The sequence below is a fragment of the Epinephelus moara genome, chromosome 17, assembly GCF_006386435.1.
Source record: "Epinephelus moara isolate mb chromosome 17, YSFRI_EMoa_1.0, whole genome shotgun sequence".
Lineage (NCBI taxonomy): Eukaryota > Metazoa > Chordata > Actinopteri > Perciformes > Serranidae > Epinephelus > Epinephelus moara.
In genome coordinates, this window is record NC_065522.1 from 4,533,996 (window position 1) to 4,549,120 (window position 15,125).

The following is a 15,125-nucleotide window of genomic DNA, read 5'->3' on the forward strand; positions in this document are numbered from 1 at the left end:
AATTCCCTGTGATAGTGATGCAAGTAGTAGCCAGTAATTTACTGTAAATGTACAGTTAAATATTTCACAGTGTACTTAAAGTTTAAAACTACACAATGAGTAGTGAACCAAAATGCTAAAACAGTAAAGATTGGCAAATTTGTTTTTATAATTAATAAGTCATGAGTTAACTACATAAATATGTAGTCTGTATAAAATTGCAATTGAAGTACACTGCAAGAGAGAAAAAATAATCAAAGTTTCAACTCCATTTGTTATGTTTTGTATTTAATAAAAACAACAATTTTCCAGCTTTTATTTCAATTAATTTATAAATCATTTAATACAGTTTACTCTCCAGTTCTCTCAGACTATGTTGACTGATTCATTGTATTCAGTAAAGTAGAGTAGATAGCTACAGAATACTGGATCATTTGGGGAAAAAAACAACAAAAAAAACTTGACTTTCAAAAAAATGGAACATAAAGAAAATGGAGTGGATTGTATGTAAACAGCATCAGAGTAAGAGAAAATGAAAAGGCAAAAGCCATCTAGGAAGAAGAAGAAGAAGAACAACAACAACAAAAACAACAACGACAAATTTGTAAGTTTGCACATATCATATCCTTTTTTTCTACTATTGTTTGCAAGTTGTTTATTTGTGTTTATTTCTTATTAGCTCTTGTTCTTGTTTGTAATAAATATCTATTGCGGTTCTTTATAAGACAAGGGAGTTGTTAAACAAGAAATGTTTGTATATATGGTACTATGTTCACTTGCAATGCCATATGTCCTACTGTGCTGAAATTTGGGCAAATGCAAAGAAAACAAATATAGTCCCTATAATTAAATTTCAGAAAAGAGCTCTTAGAGTATACATAAAGCTGATTATCTTGAATCTACTAATCAGCTGTTTGTGCCATCCTAAACCTTAAAATTTCTAGACATTATGTATTCAAAAACATTGGAAATAGTTTTTTGAGTTGTGAACAAAAACCCTCTAGTCTGTCTTCCTGTTTATGAAAAAATGTTTACCGTAAAATTCCAATTAATAACCAAGGCTATAATTTGCATAAACTACTGAAATCAACAGGCTATATTTGGGACAGGCCTTTAATTCCTTTCATACAAAACTGTTGCTCAGCAAATATCGGGTGGTACAATCAAATTGTTTATTTAAACCAATATGAATATTACTTAGTTAAAGATTAGGCTTTAAAGGAGCAATAAGCGAAATTCATCATTTCTAGATTGAAGGAATTAAAAAATTGTTATGTGAAGAACTAGAGGTGTAATTTAACGCTAACGTCCCCACGCTTCTCAGCTCTGGCTCACTGAGCCTGGCGGAGAAGCGTAGGGACGTTAGCACTAGTCGGCTGCCATGCTAACGTTCCAACTCTTGGGCTCCCGGCTCAGTTGGAGTTGGAGCATTAGCGTGGCAGCCGAGTAGTGCTAACGCTAACAGGAAAGCAGGGAAATAGCTAAACACAGCAGAGACCGAGACTGAGTGAAAGACATCGCTAACTTCTAAACTAAGCCAAACTAAGTTGGCAGTCACAAACAGACCAGGCGTCTAAATGACACAGGCGTTTATTTGTCTAAATGTGTAGCCACACTGGACTAGTAAAAGGGACTGGGCGTTTAATTGGGACTAGGCTTTTATTGGAAGTTTTAGGGTAAATTAAGAAATTATAATTTCAGAGGGTTGTGTATTTATCAAACATGTAAAGTGAGAACCAATGTAAAATGCAGATGTGTTTCAGTTCTGGGAGTCAAACTATGGAATGTCTCAGTGCTGAGCTGAAATTATGCTGCTCTCTGTTGAGTTTTTAAAAAAAAGCCTTGGAATGTAAAATGATTGAGGTTTAGAATTTAGGGTATAATGTATTTATTAATTAATCAATGTATTTATTTTCTTTGGTATTGTGGATATTCTGTGCTATCCTATGGTTAATATAGGATGGGCAAAAAGATCCAGCACTGTGCACAATAAGTTTTAATGCTAAAGTCATCAGCCAAAAACTGAAATTCCTTATTTGGTAAAAAGTGTTATTACCAACATTTAATTTAACTGAAATTGTATTCATCTTGTTTGCATTAACAGTACCTGCTACATTGATGCTCCTCAGAGGGCTTCTGGCTTAAAGCTCAGGCACTCTTTCTTCAAATATGTCCAATATTCTTTTTTAGGCTTTTTATCTTGAAAAAAATATATAAATTGTGTGCAATGTTTTTGACTTTATCTGCCCCCAACCTTATGTTTTCCAGAAAAAAGAACAGAAGAGACTTTATTTCTAGGCAGAAACACATGGCACAGCAGCATCAACAGGTGCAGAGGAGATGTGATGCCTTAGCTGCAGTTCCAAATTGTAACAATAGAGGACAACAGAGCACAGGTGGTGTGTAAATAGTGGCGTAGTCTTTTTACACCTCTGGAAGTGACTCCAAGTTACCAAGTAAGTTTTGCAGCTATAGCCATACTTAATACAGTTATTTCTAAAGTAATTACCTGCTGCATAGATTGCAGAGACTAAACTATAGAGCGCAGTTTAATAAATTAGGACTTGATTAGTCAAGTAAAATTATTTGAAAATATCTTTCTGTCAAAGAATGAAGGATGTGTGCATATGAATTAAAGTTTGGCCCTGATTACATGTTACACTTAGATCACCACAATCTTTAGCTGCACAATTACAAACTGGTATTTCTTCTCTGGCCACTGAATTATTGCTGATTCTAAAATCACTCAAAAACAATGAGCTGTGTGTGTCAGGGAAAGCTTCTGAGTGAGTGAGTCTCTTGTGTACTGTACATGCTATGATGATTTAAGAGAGTCAGTTTTTACATGAAATGAACAATACCCTGAAATATGCTGGTGTACAGATGACCAGAAACTTAAGTAATGGTCTGATTTTGTCTCACAAGCCCAAATGAGAAGGCAAGGTAACATTTACATTGATTCATACCTTGTTATATAGTAAATGTTTTATCAGGGATTTGAGTGAGTGAGTTGTAAGTTTTCCAGCCCAGTCACCAGAGGAAAATGTTGGCATTGTATTTTTCCTGCAAATCACAAACACGTTACATTTGTACGTTTCATATGTATCATATCAATATTTCTAAAGTAACGTAATATATGATCTGACCACTGTTTGAGACCAACAAACAACAAAACTGGATGTCTTTTAGTGAGTTATTGCTGTGTTTCCAATGGACTTTTAGCCACCAAGTGTAGGTGATTTTTTTATCTACCCTTTTTTTTTTTTAGCTGGGACAGTGCTGCAAAAAGCAATTGTTTCATACCAAGATATCGCTGTGAATCCTGCCAGGATAGTGTCACGGAAAGTGGTTATTTTTTTTGCTGCGTTTCCAGTGGGGACACTGCCATGTACAGTGGTTGCTTTTTACCATGATATCACTGTGTTTCCTGCCAGAATAGTGCAATGAAAAGTTTTTTTAACAGTAAACAGAGACATTGCTGCAGTTCCTGCCAGGATACTGCCACAAAAAGCAATTGTTTTTCAACCGAGACATCGCAGCATTTTCAGCGGGGATAGTGCCACGGAAAGTCGTTGTTTTTTTTTAAGAGACATTGCTGTGTTTTCAGCCAGTATAATATTATGGAAAGCAATTGGTTTTTTTAGAGACATCATCAGCTGTGATTGTGCCACAAAACCATGTTTTTTTACACGCAAAAATGTGACAAGACTGGAGACAATGGTATAATAACAGGCAGTACTGTTTCTAATAGATACAAAGGCAACACTCCATTGTTCCCTTTGGAGATCTTCAAGCTTTATTGATAACTGGTCTTTTTTATGACTTTAAAAATGTCTCTAAATATAATAATGTAAGAATTCTGGCATTGATGTGCTGTAAAAAGTTAGAAAATGGGTTGTCCTGTGACCTATACCACATACAGTGGTATGCAAAAGTTTGGGCACCCCAAGTTTCATTCACTGTGAACTGATCTCCAAAAAGCATTAAGTTAATGATGAAACGTGAAACATGCTTTTTAAAATGTTAAGCAAGATTAGTGTATTATTTTGTTTTTTTAAAAAAAGGAAAGGAGCACTGCACAAAAGTTTGGGCACTTCAAGACAGCAAGCAGGGTCTCAGATCTTAATTAGCTTGTTAGGGCTCTGGCTTGTTCACAGTCATCATTAGGAAATTCCAGATGATGCAAATTTCAAAGCTTTAAAAATACTCTGACTCCTAACCTTGTCCCAACAATTAGCAGCCATGGGCTCCTCTAAACAGCTGCCTAGCACTCTGAAAACTAAAATAACTGATGCCCACAAAGCAGGAGACGACTCTATGAAGATAGCAAAGTGTTTGTAGGTAGCTGTTCCCTCAGTTTGTAATGTACTTAAGAAATGGCAGTTAACTGAAACTGTGGAGGTCAAGTTGAGGTCTGGAGGACCAAGAAAACGTTCTGAGAGAACCGCTCGTATAGGATATTGTGAAAGGCAAATCAAAACCCCCGTTTGATTGCAAAAGACCTGCAGGAAGATTTATCAGACTCTTGAGTGGTGGTGCACTGTTCTACTGTGCAACGACACCTGCACAAATATGACCTTCATGGAAGAGTCATCCGAAGAAAACCTTTCCTGTGTCCTCACCACAAAACTCAGCAACAGAAGTTTGCAAAGGAACATTTAAACAAGCCTGATGCTTTTTGGAAACTTTTTGGACTGATGAAGTTAAAATAGAACTTTGTGGACACAACGAGCAAAGGTATGTTTGGGGGTGAAAGGATGCAGAATTTCATGAAAAGAACACCCGTTTCACATGGGGGTGGATTGATCATGCTTTGGGCTTGTGTTGCAGCCAGTGGCAAGGGGAACATTTCACAGGTAGAGGGAAGAAAGTGGCAAGGGGAACATTTCACAGGTAGAGGGAAGAATGGCAAATTCTGGAAGGAAACATCACACCATCTGTAAAAAAAAAAAAAAAAAAAAAGCTGAATATGAATAGAGGATGGCTTCTACAACAGGACAATGTTCCTAAACACACCTCAAAATCCACAATAGACTACCTCAAGAAGAGCAAGCTGAGGGTTTTGCCATGGCCCTCACAGTCCCCTGACCTAAACATCATTAAAAATCTGTGGATAGACTTCAAAATAGCAGTGCATGCAAGATGACTGAACAAATCTCACAGATCTAGAAGCTGTTTGCAGGAAGAATGGGTGAAAATCCCCCAAACAAGAACTGAAAGACTCTTAGCTGGATACATGAAGTGTTTAGAAGCTGTAATACTTGCCAAAGGTGGCGCTGCTAAGTACCGACCATGTAGGGTGCCCAAACTTTTGCTTCAGACCCTTTTCCTTATATGTTATTTTGAAACTGTAAAAGATTGAAATTTAAAATTAATCTTGCTTAAAATACTGAAGAAATGTTTCATCTTTAATTTTATGCTTTTTGGAGATTGGTTCATCTTCTACTTACTTAACTATTCACAGGAAACTAAATTTTGACCATGGGTGCCCAAACTTTTGCACGCCACTGTAACCGCAACATTTCCTGTATGACTCTGTTATACCAACATGTCCACAATATTTTATTTTTTTTTATCTATTTGATCAAGATGAAAAAAATTAGCAATTTATTGGCACATCCACAAGTGAGCACTTAAGGGAGCTACAGTGTGCAGATGTTTTCATGTTGTTTATTGCTATTCTTTTTGTCAAGCACCTGCCTTAGTTTTTTTTGGATGTGCATGGCTGCTATGTTTTCACAATGGATAATATGCAATAAAGCACAAAAATAACATGCACATAGAAAAATAAATAAGGCATGATGTTGGTGAGTTTTGGTACAGTAGCGGATACATCACAGTTTACAAGCCAGGAGCTCAGAGCCATCCTGTGATGGGAATTGGGAGAGCACTAACAAACTAAATTACTTTTTTAATCAATGTGACTGTAGTCCTATCAGCAGTGTGGACCTGTGCAGTGGCATTGATTACACAGATGAGGACACATCTCCCTGTCAATACATTACCTCACACACAAGGTTCCATTGGTGGATGTCCTGAGCTCTGTCATTCAAAGGTCTGCGGGTTTACAGAGGGAGGTATATTGAGCACTGCTTTCTTGTTCTTTGAAATTATTTTATCATCCCGCTAGAAGAAAATTGTGGCTTGCTGATAACAACAAATACATTACATTTGCATGTTTTATACATATCATATCATATCATATCATATCATATCATATCATATCATATCATATCATATAATATCAGATCATAAGGTTTCTAGAATGACGTAGTATATGAACTGACTGTGGTGGTTGTGGTTCAGGGGTGTCGTCCACTAATTGGAAGATCAGTTGTTCAATCCCTGGCTCCTCCAGTCCACATGTCAAAGTATCCTTGGGCGAGATACTGAACCCCAAATTGCTCCCAACGGCTGTTCCATCAGTATGTGAGAATGTATGAATAGTTACTGAGTAGCAGGTGGCAACATGTATGGTAGCTGGCCATCATTGTGTGAATGGGTGAATGTGACATGTAGTGTGAAAAAGCACTTTGAATGGTCGCAAGAGTAGAAAAGCGCTATATGAGAGCACTCAATTTACCATTGCTTTGCCATGAGGGTGGGACGGAAGATGGATGGTGTGTTATCTAGACGGGACGTCTGTCAAGTTGAAGACCACAGCAGACCAGTATTCGAGACCAACAATCAACAAAAAACAGATCTAAATTAGTGGGTCATCACTGTTTCCAGCAGTTTTTTAGACACAAAAAACAGGTATTTTAATAGTTGTGTGCAGAAAAAAAAAGACTCATAGCATAATCAGTGGGTGGGGGTTTTCTAACACATTCTCACTCTGACCTTGTCACATATTGACGTTTGGTCATGGACTTTCCACATCCAGATACGACGTCCAAGGTACCCTGGTTGTGTTGGTTGTTGATGTCCTGGGACACTGTCAACTTCTGCCTGTTACATGCATTGTCTTCTTTCAAAATACACTTACGTTTGACATTTTTTTTCCTTGAGCAGCTAACACATTTGGTTGGGTTTAGGCAACAAAGCACGTGGTTGGGTTTAGGAAAAAAGAGCAGGGCTTGGCTTTATGATCTTAGGGGATGCAAACACCGCTCTCCTGGGTGAAAGTCGTTGGTTGTTGGACCCATCCACCACCGCTACCAACCACCCTACTTTCATTGTCTCAACTTTCGCTATTGTCCTGATGTGTTTCCCCCTGACGCTGCCGGCTGCCATTAAACTATAATAGCAACCAGCCGCATATCATGCTGGTGTTTAAGGATGTTTTTTTCATCTGTGTCTGACCCCGGAAGTCACTGACCAAGTGACTTGAAAAGCAGTTGTTTATTTACAAAGACAAACTGCTTTTCCAGCAGGGATTGTGCTCCCAAAATCATTTCAATATGAAAAAGGCTACATTTTACAAAAGCAACAATAAATTCAGTGGTTATTTTTGTGATAATTTAAGCATTATGGTGAATATTTAGGTTAAAAAGAAATAATCATATGGATATTATTGCTTTTATTATATCCTCCTGAGACCTAGACTTTTGTTCGGTATGTATTTTTGATTTCTTCTGGCTATTTGGGATCAGTAGGACAAATAAGTCTAAACATTGTCAATGATAATTAAGTCCCAATATCCTCAAACAAGACAAAAATATAGTCCAAATGTCCTCATCTTTTTATTAAACTACTTTACAGGCAACCTTAACCCTACCCCCCTAAGCTCAGTATTTCGCCTTGCTACAGTGATGTACAAATGGACTCCGGGGACCTGTGACATCACTACTTCAGGTGAAAGAAGTATCAAAAAGTAAGAATTTTTCTAAATGATACTAAACCAAAACTACCAAAGGAGAAAGGTTGTAATAACGCAGGAACTGTTGTCCGTAAATGTTCTTTAACCCATCACAGAAGGGACAGATGAAGCTTTATTATAAGAAGTAATGCTAACTCAATCTCAGAACTATGGAAATTAGCACCAGCCACCAGCCAAATTCCAGTAAATTCTGAGATTGCATTTTGGCCACTGCCTCTTTTGCTTTCCACATGGACTGTTGGACCAAAGCTCACTCAAATGTGAATCGGCAATACTACTTGGACTACAAATGGACAGCAAATGAAAATGCTTCTGATACCAAAATGCTGTCCTGCTACCTACATATTTTGCATACATATGGCAATATATGAACACAGAGATTAACACTAACCTAAATTAATACCTAATCCAAACCACATTATTCAATCATTACTATTAATGCATTAATAGCTGGTGGAGAAAGCTCATTTATATTACTTACATACTTTATATGGACATTTTCATTTATAACAATGCATAATAATCTATTATTTGAACATAAATTTTGTATGTAAAATTTGAAAGTGCAAGTATCCATAGATGCCTGCTGAATGTAGTGGAGTGAAAAGTACAAAATTAATACTAAAATATAGTGCTGAAGTATAAAGTAGCATAAAATTGAATTACTCAATTCTGAGGTACTTTGTGTACCACAAAATTGTACCTCAGTAAGATTTATGTAAGATTTTGGGGTGATGTGTCAGGCAGTGTCATCAAACCACACTGTAAACCCCAGTCCATCTATGACACAATATTTTAATGTTAAGTCTACACAGATGCCCCAGATTGTCAAACTGACATAAAAACTTTATGTTCACTTGACACAAAAACTCATCTCTTGTAAGCTTGACATGTTTTTCTTTTATGTTAAGTCAACAATTTTGAGTTTTGAGTTAATTTGACTAAAATGTATGAAGCTGATACTACCTGATTAGTTTAAGGCCAATAAACAACACTGTCATTGTGCACTTACTATGTTGTGGTGTGTTGGGGCTGAATGGGTGGAGTTTTTCAGCATGTTGGGAGACAATGTGTTTAAGGCCATAAGCTGAAGAAAATTGTTTAAATGTGTTTTAAATCACTCACATTACCCATTACACAGTGATTAATGTTTATGTATTTCACAATGCTTCAAATAGGCTACAGTTAATGTTGTGGTAAAAGACATTTTGCACCATGAGTTAAGTCTTATACACAGTTAGTGACCTCCTGCCTGTGTGGTTTTTAAAGTATCTAATGTAGAGTTGTGCTGAGGTGAGATGAAGTGCATGTCCAGCGGCAGAGATCATTCCTTTAACCACACTGTTGCAAATCAAACACTCTGAGCATGCCACAGTATATTTTTATAGTCCAATGAAGGTAAAAAAAACAGTTGTACAATGTGTTTTCAGGACTGTGTTTACAAGGTCTTTAGTATCCCGGTTTTGAGGCTTATCCCGGCTTTGAGCATATCCGGGATATGATGTTTACATGGAACACAGAGAAACCCAGTTATTCATATCCCTGTATACATGATAAATACCAGTAACCTGTTTTCTGATCACTGCATCCTATCTGCGCAGGCGTGTGTTAGGTCTTCTACGTCTTTTGTTTACAACAGATTGAGCTGGAAATGTGATATATTTATTATACAACAGATTGAGCTGGAAATGTGATATATTTATTATATTTAGAAGTAAGACAAAAATGAGACCTCTGTGGCTTCTAGCGGGCTTAGCGTTAGTAAATACTCACGTCGCATTACAGCTATGGCTCATCCACGTCATCTTCAGCAATGGGAGGAGAGAGCGACAACAAATATTGAATACGTCACCAACTTTGATAGGTATTTGGCTGTCACTGCCACCACGCAGTACAAGGCAACAGTGGATGAAAATACGTAAAATACAAAATTCAGTCTCTTCGCGCTCCAAAAATGGGAAGTGCTCGTTGCCGCCGTGTTGCTTGTATATCTGGTGCGTCACTCTGGCACCTACGCACACGGCGGGCAGCCGTCAGAGACCGGGATAAGGCGTATACATGCACCAGTATCCCGGCTTCTATCGGAGTACACCAGGTGGCAAAACCGGGTTTCTTGAAACCGGGAAAAGGGCATAACCCGGTTTCTGAATTCAGGATATGGTGTTTACATGCACAAACACAAAAACGGGATACTTAAAAAAACCAATCAAAACCGGGATACTAAAGACCTTGTAAACACACTCAAGGTCTTTAGTATCCTGGTTTTGATTGGCCTTATCCAGGTTTCATGAATGGTTCAACTACGTCACACAGCCGGCTGAAGAATGCCCTACTCATTCTGAAGTTTTCTCTCCACTCTGAATCTGTAAACTCCATGAGAACGATCCTATCCCACCAGTCACGGCTACGTATTTTCATCCACTGTTGCCTTGTACTGCGTGGTGGCAGTGACAGCCAAATACCTATCAAAGTTGGTGACGTATTCAATAGTTGTTGTCGCTCTCTCCTCCCATTGCTGAAGATGAAGTGGATGAGCCATAGCTGTAATGCGACGTGAGTATTTACTAACTAGAAGCCACAGAGGTCTCATTTTTGTCTTACTTCTAAAAATAATAAATATATCACATTTCCTGCTCAATCTGTTGTAAACAAAAGACATAAAAGACGTAACACAAGCCTGCGCAGATAGGATGCAGTGATCAGAAAACAGGTTACTGGTATTTATCATGTATACAGGGATATGAATAACCGGGTTTCTCTGTGTTCTATGTAAACATCATATCCTGGATATGCTCAAAGCCGGGATAAGCCTCAAAACCGGGATACTAAAGACCTTGTAAACACAGTCAGTGTTTTCATGTTCATATGACAAAGAATTAAATGCTTATACAACAAAAATTTATGTTACACTGACATAAAATTCCTGTCAGACAAAGGTCATGTCACACATTTATTTTGTGCCTGGTGTACTCAAAAATGTTATGCTACTGTATTGTATTAAACTAAAAGTTTTGAGATGTTTCCAAATTTTTGGTTGAGTGAGCTGATTGGGGTTTACAGTGCATGTGAGGTAATGTCTATTGGAAAACTGAAATCCTGCTTTATTTCTTCTGTGATTTATTTTAAGAAATGTTTGCAGGGTGTCACAAAAAAATAAAATGAGGGCTGACCCACACAACAGCAACAAGAGCTCTGATTGGCCAGCAGTCGGTTTCTACTGTGAGTAGGAACAGGTGGCCGGCTCCACGGGGTCAGAGGTCAACAGCTGGTCAGTTTTACAATTCCATTATTCATCAGTTTAAAAACAGAATAGGAAAATGAATTATTGTCATGGTTAACCAATATTATTAGCCTATTATTATGTACTTTTTTCATTAATGCTCACATGAAATTATCATTTACATGATCCAAGTGACAGCTTATAAAAAAATGATCTTTTACATTATTTTGCACCCCCTAGTGTTTATAGTAGATTTACATAATATTTCCTCCCTTACCCCATGCCCAGACCATCTCTCCACCTCAACCCCCATCTACCCCATCACAACACCAGAAGGGCCATAATAATCATGAAATATGACTAAACTGTGAACGAAAAAAGAGTGGTAGATCAGTGAACAAAACTGTCTTCACTATTCTGTTTTCAATCACTTAAAGATATTCCAAATGTGAATTTTCATCTAAAAAGACTGTCAAGACATGTTGTAAAAGAAAGTTTCATAATTTTAGTATTATTCCTAAAGATCTGGGCTACATGTTTGTGGTATTTTCTCATTGAAATGGAAGAATATTTTTAAAAAAATCTTTATTTACCTATTAACTATGAATATTTCAACCAGTGCGAATTGGCAATAACTACAACTGTATATGCACATCATATGCATTGCATTTGTCACTGGTACAGTGATGCCTCCTTATGAAAGCTGGTTTGAGAGTTTTGAAATGGCACATGGCAAAATTATATTTGTGTGTATGTGTGTGTGTGTGTGTGTGAGGGGGTCGTGAAGTTTGGTCATGTTGCGTGAATCCCTTTAGAAGCCTTTTTGTAATAGGCCCAATGCCCCACCCCCACCCCATGTATAAACAGTTAATCAGCTGTGCTTTGGATCTGAATCTTTTACAGGCCACTACCACCATCACCACTACTAAAACATTCATGTGAAGCTGGAGGATTTGTATTATCAACAAAGAACAATAAAAAACACTGGCAATAGGCAGCTTAATGACATAAAGCTCAAAAAGCATTGGGCCCAGAATAGATCCCTGCAGCACCTCACCAAGAAACAATTATTGCTCTATGTCAAATATAGCTAACAAATAATTTGAGAATAACATCCTGAAATCCATATCTTTGAAGCTTAGAGATAAGAACATCACAATCAGCTGCTTTTGGCGGGTCTAAAAATAAATACAGTAAGTGAACTTTTTTTTTGTTCCTCAGGTCAGAAAAAGGGTCATTTGGTTGTGTTTCTTCTGATATCTATACTGATGTTTTGATAGGATGTTATTTATAGCCTAGTAGGCTGTAAGTGTATCATGCTTCAGTTTATTTTAGTAGATCTGATGACATTTTGATCCACTTAAAAAAAAAAAGACAACACTTCTAAATTACTGGAAAAGGGGAGAAATGAGGTGTGCTACCCAACCGCTTATGCTCCTTGGAAGTCTTTGCACGTCCCTTTGACACACACACACACACACACACACACACACACACACACACACACACACACGGATAGCTGAGGGGGGAGGGCTGCGGTGATGCTGAGCCGCTCCAGTGAGTCCAGTACGGAGGCTTGACGTAGGGAACTGGGAGAGGCGGGGCTTGTGGTTCGTGTTAAGTCTCCAGTGTATCACCGACAGAGCCGGTTTGTCTGTCTTTCATTCATCACCGGAACTGTGCAGCTCGTGCATCAGCCGTGGTACCGTCTACCATCCTGTCTCCTCCGACCACCGACACCAAGGACACCACCATCGGCCATCATCCGCGGTAAGACCCGCAGAGCCGACGGCTGGAAAGCGGCTGCCGGTTAAATAACGGATGGCTCCGTGCTGTCCAAGAGGTTGTGTGAAGGAAAATTACCAGCCTTCAGCATCCCTGTATGGGCTATGGAGCGCGTGCGGTGCTCAGCGGTGCTTAGTAGGCCCGCTGGGTACATTGTGACGTATCGGATTTTATGGTATTGTTTGATTTTAATCTCCATCGGTATTATGTAATATTCTTAAAATGTGTTGTAGGCTTCTCAGTGATGACAGGATAGTGACCTTGCGGGATTATTTGGACTCTTGCATATATTCTGTGCTCGGTCATCACGGTGGTATCACTAATGACGACACACACAACTGCTCAATATGTAGGCTAGTTAAAACCTTATCAAAATCTTATAGCATCATACATGTTTCTATAAGAGACAGGATTTTTCTGTGGTGTCCAGTTAATCACATTGCTGAACATATAATAACTGATAACATGGCATTAAGGTCATTATGGTCATATTCAATTAAGTCTCATTCATCCATCCTATCTGCTTAGCTGATCCTGTAATACAACATAATCAAAGATGAGCACACACATGACAACTGATTTAACTTGAAATACCTAAAAAAGGTGAATGCACACTGTAACTCTTGTACAGCAATGCAATAACCACTCAAAGAGCTACTTTGAAGAGGTTGAAATGTTTTATTGATACATATTTGATATTTATTTTGGCTGTGTCATTTTAATTGGATGTATTTTTTTTAAAAATGGGACAAAATAACAGAGGCCAGAGATGGTTTTAAGATTTGAGGACATCTGGGGGCTTAGCCTACACCTCTGTGCTGGGGTGGTGGTGTTCGGAGGGGGGGGGGGGGTGTTTCCTCCCTTGGGAATTTTTTCTATTTGGATGCTTTTAAAAAAAATGCACTGTGGCATCCTTTTTCCTTTAAATCTCATTCTTCAGATTAATTATGAATTGTGATGTTAAAAATATTAGTAGTTGTTAGTAATAGGTATTGAGCAGAAATAGCTTACTTTGCAACTGCTATCATTAAAATTAGGAAAATTTTGAGAGCTTGTACTTCCATTTAATGCTGCTTTATACTTCTACACATCTCAGGGAAACGTTTTTTTTTTTTTTTAACTCCACCACATTTATTTGTCTGCTTTAGTTACTTTAAAAACTTAGATTGATAATACAAAATATAATCAACCCAAGTCTCTAGGCAGTGCAGAAGAATTCAGTGGTCGACAGTGTCAAAAGCGGCACTTAAATCTAAAAGAACTAAAACTGAGGTGTCACCTCTGTCTGTAGCAAGCAAACGGTCGTTAGTAACCTTAACAAGGGCTGTCTCAGTACTATGAAGTTCTCTAAAACCTGACTGAAATTTGTTAAAAGTTGTGAGGAAATTACTTTCTCCTGAATTTTGGACAAGAAGGACAATTTGAAAATTGGCTTATAGTTACTGAAGGACGGGGGTCCAGTTGAGGTTCTTTAATAGCGGGTGAATAATGGCTTGCTTAAAGCTGTCAGGGAATGAGCCAGAAACCAAGGAATTGTTGAAAATTTGTAAAATAACAGGGCAGACAGTATAAAATACTCTTTGAGGAGCTTAGTTGGGATGGTATCAAGGGTACCGGAGGAGGAGTTCATGTGGGAGACTGTATACTCTAACTAAGAGGTTGTAACAGGTTGAAACTGAGTGAAAGAGGCTGAACTGGCATGAGGAAGAGAAATCGAGCAAGGGTCAGGCTGGATTTGAGACCTGATGTTTTCCACTTTTTTTTTTACAAAACGGGAAAGAAATTTCTCAGGCAGCTCAGCATCAGGCTCAGGGAAAGAAGAAGGACCAGTAACAACACAATTAATAACCTTAAAGAGGACTTTAGGATTATGGTTGTTACTTGAGATTAGACCGGAGAAATAGGCAGATCTTGCATCTTTAACTGCTTTCTGATAACTGAGCATGTGATTTTTAAGGGTTGTATGTGTTATTTCTGACTTATTGGCCTTCCATTGTCGTTCAGACTTTCTACAGAGTCCTTTAAGTGCTTGAGTGTGATCTTTAGGCTAGGGGAGATTATTTGATTTTAGTTTCCTGGATTTAAATGTGACAATTTGGTCAAGGATGGCTAGGCACTGATCACTGAATGACTTTAGCAGTGCATCGGGATTGGGAGGAGGTATAGCATAGTTAAAATGACAAGAATTATAAGCATTGCAGAATTTCGCTACAGAACCAGAGTTAAAAATGCGAGAGCAGGGAGTGGAAATGGAGAGCTTAAGCGGGACTTTAAAAACAACAGCTTTATGATCAATGACAGGCAAGTCCACCAAATTATGAC

At 38.1% G+C, this 15,125-nt stretch overlaps 1 protein-coding gene across 2 annotated transcripts in view; it reads left to right on the top strand.

The window, feature by feature from the left end:
* Positions 1 to 12,645: 12,645 nt before the first annotated feature.
* nat16 (N-acetyltransferase 16) overlaps positions 12,646 to 15,125 on the top strand; it is a 52,029-nt gene continuing 49,549 nt past the window's right edge. The window contains exon 1 of one of the 2 annotated variants that reach the window (XM_050066678.1): positions 12,646 to 12,788. The gene's annotated coding sequence lies outside the window, so the exon portion shown is untranslated. The remainder of the gene's footprint in view (positions 12,789 to 15,125) is intronic. The other variant, XM_050066677.1, reaches the window with a different exon arrangement.